At 60.2% G+C, this 11920-nt stretch overlaps 2 long non-coding RNA genes across 2 annotated transcripts; both read left to right on the forward strand.

Annotated features, from left to right (window-relative positions):
* The first annotated feature begins 1219 nt into the window (after positions 1 to 1219).
* Positions 1220 to 2398, forward strand: LOC117879463. Its single transcript, XR_004646274.1, has 4 exons — positions 1220 to 1244; positions 1529 to 1608; positions 2033 to 2138; positions 2326 to 2398. It is a non-coding gene; the product is annotated as an uncharacterized LOC117879463 (long non-coding RNA).
* A 7124-nt stretch (positions 2399 to 9522) lies between these two features.
* On the forward strand, positions 9523 to 10988 carry LOC117879380. Its single transcript, XR_004646252.1, has 3 exons — positions 9523 to 9690; positions 9844 to 10295; positions 10700 to 10988. It is a non-coding gene; the product is annotated as an uncharacterized LOC117879380 (long non-coding RNA).
* Positions 10989 to 11920: the final 932 nt, after the last annotated feature.

The raw sequence follows: 11920 nt of genomic DNA on the forward strand, positions 1-11920 counted from the left end.
GCAGGACCCAGCCCAGGGGCGGAACCGGGCAGGGTGGCTCTGGGGCTTGTTGTTGTGTGGGCAGCAGCGGCCCCAGGAGCCCAGCCCCAACTTCCAACAGGGGGCATCGCCCTGCTCGGTCAGTGAGGACCTTCCAGCCTCCCCAGGGCAGGAGGTGGAGGATCCCTCTGCCAGCCCCAGCAGCTCGGGCCGCTGCCCATCCGACAGCAGCAGCGCCTGCGACTCGGACAGCAGCCTGGCCGACGGACGCTTCTGCTTTGCTCTAGGTGAGGAGCCAGGCTGGGCTCGGGGAGGGGTGAGGAGGGGGCTGTGAACAGCCAGGGCCCAGGCCCTCGAGCAGTGCTATGGGGGCGGGTCTCCAGCCCAGGTGTCTGGCCTGAGCCATGTGAACCCCACGGACACTAGATGCTGCCACTTTGGTCCTTGGTGCTCCATTGGGCGGGGGTGGGGGGAGGCACCTCCAAGGGAGTCCAGGACAGCGGGGAGGGTCTCTTTGCTATGGGCTCCTAAAGGAGTTGGGGCTGATGCCATCACTGAGAGGGGGGAGTGTGGGGCCCAATCTGCCCTATGTCCCGGAGGTGGGAAGGGGACACATTGTCCCACCATGCCCCTGTCCTTCCCCCGAGTGGCAGCAGGAGTCACCTTGTCCCCTTCTCTCCCTGGTGCAGCATCCGCCAGGGACTCCGAGGAGGACGAGGAGAAAGAAGAACGGGTAGACTTGGTAACAGAGGAGGCTGCTCTCATGAACATCCGAGAGCAGCTCCATGCCCGAGAAAAGGTACAAACGTTCCGCAGCTGTGCTGGAATTGAGATTGTCCTGCTCCTTCCCAGCATCCCGACCCCCTGCAGAAGGTCTTGGCTCTAATGGGGACCTTTGTCCTTCATGATCTGGGACCCCCAAGATGGGGGTGTTTGTCACACACCAGCCGGGGTCTCCTCCCCCCACAGGCACTGTCCCAGTTCCTGACCCTGATTGTGGAGGAGTCATGGGTGATTTGAACAAAAGGCAGGTCCCCACTATCCCCCACTCAGGCCTAACTCCTACAGCTGGTGTGGCTGGGGCAGGGAAGTCCCTGGCTAACTGGCTCTCTCTCCCCTAACCCCACTCCTGGTGGGCGCAGGACGAGGCGCAGCAGCTCGAGTTCCTGCACGCCATCTGCACCGCGTGCCTCGCTGCTCAGCAGAGAGGGGACTACACATTGGAGCCACACTGCTCAGAGGCGGCTGTGGTGGAGAGGATTGTGGTGAGTGAGACACGGCGCCCGGCAGCTGGAGGGTGGACAGAGATATGGGAGGGGCAGGGGTCTCCCCAGGCCGAGGGTTGGGGGATGGCTGGTGCTAGAGGGCAGCTGAGGGCAGGGATTGCTGGGGCTGAAGATTGGGGGGAGGAGACGGGAGAACTAGTGGGCGGGAATCGGAGGAGCGGGAGGCAGCTGGGGGGATCCTGCTGGCTGTGTAATCTCCTCCTTGGGGAGTGTCAGTGAGGCCCGAATCTCACACACTCCTTTGTCTCCTTTGCGTCTCACAGGAGCTCATTGAGGAGCTTCCTCCTAACTCTCCACCCGGCGCCGTCCTGGCCAACTCCCTCATTGCTGTGGCCAACCTCAGGTACCGAGACCCTCCCGCCCGGTTCCCCTAACCCCGGTGCTGCTCAGGTCCGTGGCTGGGAGTCACTGCCCCTCCCACTCCCAGCTCACCTCCCAAGGGGGGCTCCTCTGGCAGAGGTGGCAGGAAGGGTCACTCCCTCTCCTGGCTGCTCTGTTCTTTTCACTCCAGTCACATTGCAATGGCTTTGGGGAGAGGCTGACTCCCAGGATCAGATACAGGAGGGGCAGCAGGGTCCAGGGAACAGGCGCCATTCCTGCCCTGCCACTGTCGGTCTGGGAAACCTTGGCCTTATCATTCCCTGGCTCAGTGCCTCAGTTTCCATTCTCGCCAGCCTCTGCCTATTTTCCTGCAGTTTCACGTCCGTGTTGGTGCCAGTCCCACCCCCGCACTGCACAGTCTAATACCGGCTCCTCTCTCTTGCCAGCACCATGACACCTGCCCTGAAGCCGGAGCTGGAGACCCACCTCCTCCGAGCCACCCTGCATGCCGTCTTCACCCTGGGCACGCAGACGGACACCAACCAAGTCCAGGTAGATCAGCCAGCTGTTATCCTGCCCGAATCCTTGCTAATTGCCTGCAGTGGGATGTGAATGAGAGAGGCCAGGATATGTGTTTGGGGGTCTAACCAGTGCTTCCCAGAGGCCCCTCTTCCCATCCTGTGGCAGGTGTAGCCCCAGTTTCCCTAACTCTGACCCATGGCTCTCCCTTGCTTTGCAGGATCTGCATAGGGTCATACCAGACCTTCTGGACGCCATGCTGGGGAACCTGCTGGCAAAGAGCCCAGACACTGACAAGCTCCACTACATCTTGGAGGTGAGCCCGATGAGAGGGTGGGGGCAATTTGACCTTAACTCTTAGATCCATTTTCCAGTCTGTCCTCCTAGCTGGGCCCCCAGTGGCCATCCTTGGTCAGGGCAGTCAGTGCAATGCAGGGTCAGGCCTTTCCTCCTTGAAGGACAGAGGAAGGAGCTGGGACTTCAAGCCAGAGCTCTGCCTGCTTGTGTTGAGCACTAAGCACAGGGCCCCCGGCTGGCTTGGGGAGTGAGAGTCTGAACCCCTCCTGGGAGATCCAGAAGATGGTCCTCAGAGAAGAGCCACAGCCTCATTCCCAGAGAAACAGGAGGGCCCCAGAGAATCAGCCCTTGTCTCTGACGGGCCCCGAGATTCCTGGGGGGATTGTGCTCACACTCAGTCCCTTCACCCAGCCAAGGACTTGAAAACCAGGGAGGGGGGAGGGGTCTGTCTCCTTCCTGGGGAGCTGTTCAGGAATCAGCAGTTCAGGGAGGATGGGACCAGCCCTGACACCGAGCATTGTCCCAATCTAGAGAGACAATGACAAGCTGTGACCTGCAGGATACAAGCATCGTCCTGGGGGCAAGAGTCCCCTTCTAAAGCTCTGCAGTCAATGAATCTGATATTCCACCCTCACCGCATGCAATGTCTCAGCCCCCTTGGGATGGGGGGGGCCATTAGCACTACACATGCACCCCCTCATCAATCCTGAGCTGCCTCCTTTCCCCACAGCACATTAACTACTGGACCGTGTCCAGGGTGCCACGAGAGAGAGCCAGGGCCATCAGGAGCAGCGCGGCCCTGCTCACGTCCGTCATCTCCCTCCCTGCCTTTGACGTAAGTGGCCTCTGAGCCCAGCTTCCTGACTCCAGGCGTAGGGGGGCCGGTTCCAACGGGCTGGAGGATCTGCTGCTGCAGGGGCTGTGGGCTAGGAGTGATCCTCTTGGGGAGGCAGAGTCAGAGCAGAGAATGAGCCTGGCTTGAGTTAAGTTCTTCTTGTCCTGGTTAAGTGGCGACTCTCGTTTGTAAGGAGACCATGCTCCAGGTTCTTGCCTTCCTGTCATCCTGGAGCAGCTGGGGAAGCAAATCCTCCTGGAGGGCCCTGCCCGCATCCCTGTTCTCCAGGCTCCCTTGCGGGCAGAGATAACTAAGGATCCAGCTCTAGCTCCTATCCTCTAGCATCTGCTGCAGAGGGGCTGAGGGGAAGGAGAGTCTTGGCCCAGGCCGGGACTGGGAGCTGACAGGAAAATGCTGATGGAGTCCCCTCTCCCTCTCCCTTCCATTAGAACTCAGCCGAATTCCCCAGGATGGGTCACCACGTGGCACAGCTGGCTCTGTTCGTCGGTGACCCAGACGAGGACATCAGCCGGCAGGCCAGGGAGGGGGTTTACCGGCTCTACCAGCTCCTGCTGCGCCAGAGCGGTAAGGAACCCGGCTGAGAACTGGCACCCGCTAGACGAGTGAGACTGGGACCCCAGCCAATTTCTCTCCGAGTGACCCTGGCTGGCGGATAAGTCTCTCTCTATCTCTTTCTGTGTTCTCCACCACCCCTGCAGTTCTGTTGGGCTCTGCCCACTGTGCAGCCACCAATGGGATTGGAAGGACACAAGCCCTGCAACCAGAATGACCAATGTGTATGTGTCTCTCTCTTTCCCAGACCTGAACATCCATGAGGTCGAAGACCTTTGGTGCTGGGACTGGCACCAGGACAGCAGGCTCCTCGGCTATAAGAACACAGCCAGGGTGGGGGAGGTAAGGACACTCTGCCAGGGCATGGCACAGCTCTGCAGGGCAGGTGGCTGCCTCCTGGAGCCACGCGACGGAGTTGCCGTTCTAGGCCAGGATTTGGAGCCTGGTTCGGAGCAATCTGCTGAAGCCTCACATCTGGTTGGTTTCAGGTTTTTGCCAAATTTTTCTCGGAGGGGCAGAGAAGATTCTTCCTGCAGACAGCAGTGCTGGCCATGCACGACCCCCTGCTGTGTGTCAGCCAGGCTGGGCTGCTCCTTACTTACTCCCTCCTGGGGCAAGCCGAGCAGCTGATGGGGAGCAAGGTGAGCAGCTGCATTAGACTCAGGAGATTGGGGCGGGGCCCAGGCCTCATTCCCATCCTCTGGCCATTCGCCAGCCTGGCAGCAAGGCGACTGGTGGGGAATGAGAGTGAGAGCAGGTGCTCCTGGGAAGGGAGATGAATTCACCTCCATGAGCAGGAGGGAGCCAGCTTGTCCCCGGAGCAGCTCCAGCCCAGCTCTTTAGCAAGGCTAATGAATGACAAGCATTGCCTCAGCACGGACTTCTGTTCTTGGGAAGGGCAGCAGAGTCCTCTACATGCCCTCTGCGAGCCTCTCCTGTCACCCACGCCACCACCCAGAGTTGTTCCCGTCACTGGCAGCCTGGGAGGCCAAGGACTGAGGGGTGATGGCGACTGACCGGGCAGTTCTGAGGCACATGGGCGGGGGAAGCTCGTCCTGCTGCCGGCAGGGCTAGACTCGCTCTAGAGAGAATGGGAGGATTCAGTCAGCAGGGGCTGCTGATCTGCCCCATTCCCCAGGGCTGCCATCCTGCGGCTTCAGCCTCAGGGGCTGGGATGACTTGGGGAAAGGTCTCAAGCTCCCCACATCCCACTTCACTGCTGCCAGAATCCCTCCACACACACCCCCGCTAGAGCCCCCACCCTGCCCAACCTGGGTTGGGGTGGAGGAGAGGGTTCAGAGAACTTGAGCTGTGGATTGGAGGTGGAACAGCTGTCAGGGGCACTGGGTGGGAGGTGGCAGGAGCTCCCCCTACAAGGAGGTTGTTGGCACTGGAGGTCCCTAGAAAGGACAACAAGACTCCATTCTGGGGGTCAGGAGGGGGACTTCATCCCTCAGAGGTGCGCGGGTGCTGGGTGGAATTGCTGCTGGGCCCAGGTGCCCTTAATTCCCCCTGATTCCACGGGGGCGTCTGAGTCTCTGACAGGTCCTCGTTCCCTTGCAGCACGAGGTCGTCACGGCCAACATAACGAACCAACTTCACATCATCCGGCACTTGCGCCAAGTGCCGGAGGCGCTGCAGGAATTTTGCCTCCAAGGCCACCAGCAACTCCTGCTCCCTCTAAACGGGGAGTGTAGTGAGACTGAGTGGCCTCCCTCCGAGCAGGAGAGCGAGGGCCCCTCTACACGCCCCTTGGAGGGCAGAGCCTATATCGCCCCACCCCTCTTGCCTATTGGCTGGCCACCGGGGCCTCTGGTAGACTCTGTTGCAACTGAGCGGCCTCCCTCCGAGCAGGAGAGCGAGGGCCCCTCTACACGCTCCTTGGAGGGCAGAGCCTATATTGCCCCACCCCCCTCGCCTGTTGGCTGGCTTCTGGTAGATTCTGTTGCAACTGAGCGGCCTCCCTCCGAGCAGGAGAGCGAGGGCCCCCCTACACGCCCCTTGGAGGGCGGAGACTATATCGCCCCACCTCCCTCGCCTGGAGGACTGTTTGTTGGCTGGCTACCAAGGCCTCTGGTGGACTCTGTTGAGACTGAGTGGCTTCCCTCCGAGCGGGAGAGCGAGGGCCCCCCTACACGCCACTTGGAGGGTGGAGCCTATATCGCCCCGCCCTCATCGCCATAAGGATCAGGGCGTGGCCAGAAACATAAAAGGCCGGCCCTGCACCACAGTTGGGGGACAGCCTGCAACAGAGGAGGACACTTGGCCTGTTCTCCAGAGGCCCCTAGCCCTAACCCCAGACATGGACGAGGACTGGCCCGGAGTATCCGCTGCAGTTTACCTCAAGGAGCCGGAAGAGGCCTGGAGGCTGCAGGTACCAAACCCCGGGGAGGCAGGAAGTAGCCCAGGGGCAGCCCGGGAGTTGCTGGCTGCAGGGCCCGGCGCGGCTCAGTCGGCGTGTTGCGGCTGGATCCCCGCAGACGCAGGGGCAACCAATCCTGCCCCTGCCAGCGCCTTGGGCTGGGATGCGGGGGAGGAGGGTGGGTCCGCATCCCCCTGCCACCCCACCCCGGGTGGCTGACCCCCTACACGGTGCAAGGAGGCTCTAGCCCAGGACAGGAACTGTTTGTTGGCTGGCCACCGGGGCCCCGCCCAGACTAGAGCCAGCCCTGTCAAGTCTGTCTGTTTGCTGGCTGCCAGGGTTCCACCCAGGCCAGGGCCCGCCCTTGAAGTCTGGTTGTTTGTGGAGTGCTTGGGCCCCGCCCAGGCCTGAGCCACCCCCGATACAGTGTGTTGAGGGGCTGACCACTTGAGCGACCTCAGCCCAGCAGCGCCGGCTCTACCATTTTTGCTGCCCCAAGCAAAAAAAAAAAAAACAACAATGCTCGGACTGCCAAAGCGAGCAAAAAGAAAACCAAAAAAAACCCCAACCACTTGGACTGCTGCCACCCGAACTGCCAAAGCAGAAAAAAAACAACAACAACGCTTGGACTGCCGCCGCCCAAACTGCTGAAATGCAAAAAACAAAAAAATCGCCCGACTGTGCTGCCCCAAGAATGGACGGAATGCCGCCCTAGGCATGTGCTTCCTCCACTGGTGCCTGGAGCCAGCCCCGCAGCCCAGGCCACAGCCTGGTTGCAACAGCTGATCGCTGAGGTGGGGCGGCTGCTCCACCCCCATGCAAGAGGGCGCTAGAGTAGGTCAGAGCGGCTGCAGAGGCTGGTAGCCAATCAGAGAAGGGCCAACTGAGAGCCAATCAGGGCCGAGATTAGAGCCAGCCAATCAGGGCTAAGCTAGGCCCTATATAAAGGCTGCCCAGGCGAGCAGCAGGCAGTGTGTCCTAGACCTTCATGGGAGAAGGTCTGTCTTCAGAGCAGGAGACCAGCATCTCCGAAAGAGCAGTGCTGGGTAGGCTCAAGGGAGCATACTACAGCTCTGGCCCAAGACCTGCCAGACTGTGGGCCCTGATAGAAAGGGCCTAGAGGGCCCGGAGGGGAAGTAGCCCAGGGACAGTTGGACAAGGGGAGAGCAGGGAGACTGCCACTAGAGGATCCCTGGGTTGGGACCTAGGGTAGTTGGTGGGTCTGGGTCCCCCTGTTCCCTCTTGTACTGCACCTGGCCATGCGGTGGCTGAGTCAAACTGCAACTGGCCCTTGAGACAAGGGGCTAGACTTTGGGAGTTTTGGTTGGCCACTGAGGCAGGTGCAAGGACTGTTGCTAACCTGCTTCCCCCTCCCTGCCGGAAGGAGATGAGGATGGATTAGGGGGCACTGCTGGAGGGAAGTGGCCTGAAGGACACCGTCAAGCAGACTAGGCAGATTGTGCCACATGGAGAGACCAAAATGGTGGAGAAAAGAGACTTCTATTGGCGGGCCTGGGTGGCTCGGCTTGCTGAACAGCAGAGGGAGTTGTTCTGGCTGCTGTGGAGGTCGGCACCCAGACCAAACAAGAGATCCGGCACCGAGGGCGAGAGGCCAGGAACGCTGAACTGCTTCGCCTGTAGGTGACAGGGACACTAAAGGAGGGAGTGTCCCTACTGGGAGTGGGCAGAGAGGCCCCACTCAGAAAAGGCACCCCCTGTGAGAGTAACAGGGGGCCCCCAGCTTGTTGGGTCTGCGGGGAACCAGGGCACCTGAAGAGAGAGTGCCCCTACAGGACTCCCAAGGCCCAGGCCAGCCCAGAAGGAAGGGCTAGGGCCCAAACAAGCAGGAATAGGGATGTGGCAGGGGGAAGACCCAGAAAGTGCTTCCACTGCCACCAACGGTGACATTTAAAGAGGCACTGCCCCCTGAGGCAGAAAGGGGGAGTGTCCGAGACAAGGGCTCCGTCAGAGACCAGCCACAGGGAAGAAGGTGGTGAAGACGGAGGCCCCTAGAGAGAAAGGGGCTGGGGCAGAGAGGCCCCACCGAAATGAGGGAACCCATATAGGAGCCAGGAGGGCCCATGTGGGAACCCAAACAGAAGTAGGAACCCACGTAGGACCAGGGTGTTCTACAGGGGGAACCCAGACCCTACAGGTGGGAAGCAGCTGGCTCCAGACTTTGGAGGGCCTGCGAGAGGAAAGGGATGCCCTGCAGGCCCCACGACGAAGAAAGCTGGGGCAATAGGGACCCCTTTCCTCCCCTCCCCCGTGAGCATTTTTAAGGGGGAGGGTTTGTGGTGGGACGGCTGCCCCACCCCCATGTGAGAGGGAACTAGAGTAGGCCAGAATAGCTGTGCAAGCCGTCAGCCAATCAAGGAAGGGCCTACTGAGAGCCAATCAGGGCCGAGATTAGAGCCAGCCAATCAGGGCTAGGCTAGGCCCTATATAATGGCTGCCCAGGAGAGCAGCAGGTAGTCTGTCCCAGAATTTCACGGGGGAAGGTCTGTCTCCAGAGCAGGAGACCAGCATCTTGGGCTGGGCAGTACTGTATCTGGCCATCCAGTGGCCGAGACAAATTGTAACAGCCCCTTGAGACAAGGGGCTAGACTTTGGGGGTTGCGGTTAGCCACCGAGGCAGGTGCAAGGACTGTTGCTAACCCCCGCCCCCTGGAATGGGGTGAGGATGGACTAGTGGGCACTGCTGGTGGGGCAGTGGCCTGAAGCTCACTGTCAAGCGGTGAGCAACGCGGCTCCAGATGCCAACGGAGGACAAGAGAAGGATGGGACGCTGCCAGCAGAGGGCATTCCCCATGGACTGAGCTAATTCCCAGAGCAACCAGCGTGAGGCGCCATGCTGGTGAGTCCCAACCCCGTCAAAACCGCCCAGCCCTATTGTGGGCCCACTGCTACCTTGCAGACTCTGATCTGGACCAGACTGGGCCAGCTGGAGTGGCCTCCCTCTGAGTGGGAGAGCGAGAAGGGGCGCTAATGGAAGGGGAAATGGAGCCCCCCGGCACTCACAGAAACTCTTTCCCCTCTTGGTGGAGCAGGGTTCTTCCCTCTGCCCTCCAAATTCCTTCATATGGGGCAGGACCTCTTTCCATTGCACCCACTCCCCTCCCCCCTTTCCTTGGTCTACCCCCCTCTCATTCCCGCTGCGCCCAGGCCGAGCTCTCCCTGCCCCATATGGTGCAGAAAAGCCCTTGTGTCAGGGCCACAGCCCCACTGGAGCTCAGAAAGCTCCACTTTTGAGGAGGTGGGGGTGGGACAGAGGCTCAGGGCTAGCTTCACCTTCTGCCCTTTATTCTCCCCTTGGCCCTTCTATGGGGTCTCTGGGTGTGACAGGAATAGGATCCTCCTTCCCAGCTGTCTTCCAGGCCCTGGGATCTGGCACAGCCTCCCAGACGGGCGCTTCCTGTAGCTGAGCCACGTCAGGGAGCAGTGGGGACAGGTCACCTCGTCCCAGCAATGCCGGCTCTCAAAGAGGCTTAGATGGAAGACCCCAGTCCCTCATGGAGGTAAGAGCCATTTACTTCTTGGGGCATGTGGGTCTCTTGGGGGAGAAATGGCATCCCCAATGCATAGCTTGGCTGGGAGCTTTCCCTGTCCCTGGATCCCAGCCCTGGTACAGAGCCCTATTTCTCATCATGATATCCTCAATTTATTCTCAGAGGCTGTGTCCAGGATCCTGGAGTCTGTTTCCTGCTGCAGGAGGTTTGAGCGGGGAGAGATCACTCACTGTCACGACCCAGGGGTCTCCAACCCGGGTCTGCAGGGTTCATGGGAGCAGCCACACTCCAACCCTCCACCTGGAAGCCTGCTGAAAATTGCTTACCTCGGACCCATGAAGTTCAGCCCCAGTTTGAGGCTCCACTCCTGAGGTCCTATTGGAGGAGTCCCAGGAAAGCTCACTGGCCCCCTGGCCCTGCGTAAGACAGCAGCAGGAACACGGAGCTGACTGAACACCACGCCTGCTCCCGGTTCTGGACTGGGCGCTGCCTGGTTCTGCTGCCGCTCCCCTGGCTTGATTTCCTGGCATCTGAGTTGTGGTGGTGATCGCAAGTTTGTCTTTTGCTGCTGATCTTCCAGTATCCTGACCCGGCTGACTCTCCACTCCTGTCATGTGAGTGTGGACTCTGGCTCTGGCCAGTAGGTCTGGCTGCCCTTGACCCAGCCGTGACGTTCACTTTTGTACAATTTCTCCAGTGCCCCTTTCTGATCTCCAGCAAGATACACCAGTCCCTTGGCTCCCAAAGTCCCAGTTGCCCACTATTCAAGGGCTGAGGGGTAGTGCTTGTATCGCCCCACCCCAGCTGCTTTTCCTAGGGGAATCTCCCTAGAGCAGAGGAGAAATCTGCTCTTTTCTTAGGATCAGTCCCACCCTGGCCTCAGCTTGGCTACTTTGTTTACCTGGGGTCAGGCACCACTTTTGAAGCCCTTAGCGTGGGGGTGGAGGTGGGAGCAGAGGCTGAAGCTCCAGCAGTTTCCACCATAGAACACCCCCCTGTCTTTCTATGGTCCGGCTAGGGCTCCCCATCCACCCTGGAGTTGAACACCAGATGGGAGCTGATGGATTATCCTTGGTGGGCCATGTTCTTGTGTGTGATGAGAGGGCCAGGAGCAGATGCACCACACCTGGTCAGGACCGGGCTAAACAACCTGTAATGCTAGGTGAGTCAAACCATGGCCACAATACAGACCCCCTGGGCATCCATGGGGACTGAATCTGGGCCCTTCACTACGAAGAGCACAACTCGTTCCAACTTGAGTCATGATGCTGGTGACCCCTGCCAGCCCCTTTGAGGGGGGGTCAGTATTATCCCTGTTCGCTGGGGCATAGAGATAGAAAGCAACTGGCTGCAAGGTCACACACGACCTCCCTGACAGAAGCAGGAAGGAAGCGTGGGACTGATACCAGTCCAGCTCCAACCACTAGACTCCACCCATTTCCAAAGTCAGAGAACCCAGGAGCCCTGACTCTGACACTAGCCCTTAAATGACAAGACCAACCTCCCTCCCACTCAGGAAGCCATAAAAGGGACCATCTGCTGAGCTCCCCTTGGCAATGCCGCTGTCAGACACCATTGCTAGTGGGTGCCAAGTGCCTGAGCAGGGAACTGCTTGAGAGCCTCCTAGAGACTCGCAGGTGTTTGACTGTGACCCTCAGGGAGCCGTGGCAAGAGACTCTCCGGCTCTAACAAAGGGTTTCTGTTCTCCTAGACAGTCAGCCAGTGAGGCCAGTTTGCAGAATGTGGAAGAGCCCTTTGGTGAGGGGTTGGAGGATTCACCATGAAGGTGGCAGCAGCGGCAGTGCCTGGGGTCCCCATGGGCCAAGCCTCAACTCCTGCCAATCCAGGCTAATCTCCCCCTGCTTTCAGCAGCGCTTGGCTTTAACTGCTGGGCCTGTGAGCCTAGCCCAGGGGTCTCAAACTCAAATGACCACGAGGGCTGCATGAGGTCTAGTTCATTGGCCCAAGGGCTGCATCACTGACACCCCCCCTCGCTATCCCTGGCCCTGCCCCCAGAGGGGGCAGGAGGGGTGTGGCAGGGGCTCAGGGCAGGAGTTGAGGTGCAGGGGGCTCAGGGCAGGGAGTTGGAGGGGTGAGGCAGGGGGTGCAGGGTGCAGTAGGGGGCTCTGGGCAGGGGGTTGGGGTGTGGGGTGCAGTAGGGGTGCAGCAGGGGGCTCAGGGTAGGGAGTTGGGGTGCAGCAGGGGGTTGAGGTGCAGGCAGGAGGCCTAGGGCAGGGGG

The sequence above is a fragment of the Trachemys scripta genome, chromosome 6 (genome assembly GCF_013100865.1).
Source record: "Trachemys scripta elegans isolate TJP31775 chromosome 6, CAS_Tse_1.0, whole genome shotgun sequence".
Taxonomy (NCBI): domain Eukaryota; kingdom Metazoa; phylum Chordata; order Testudines; family Emydidae; genus Trachemys; species Trachemys scripta.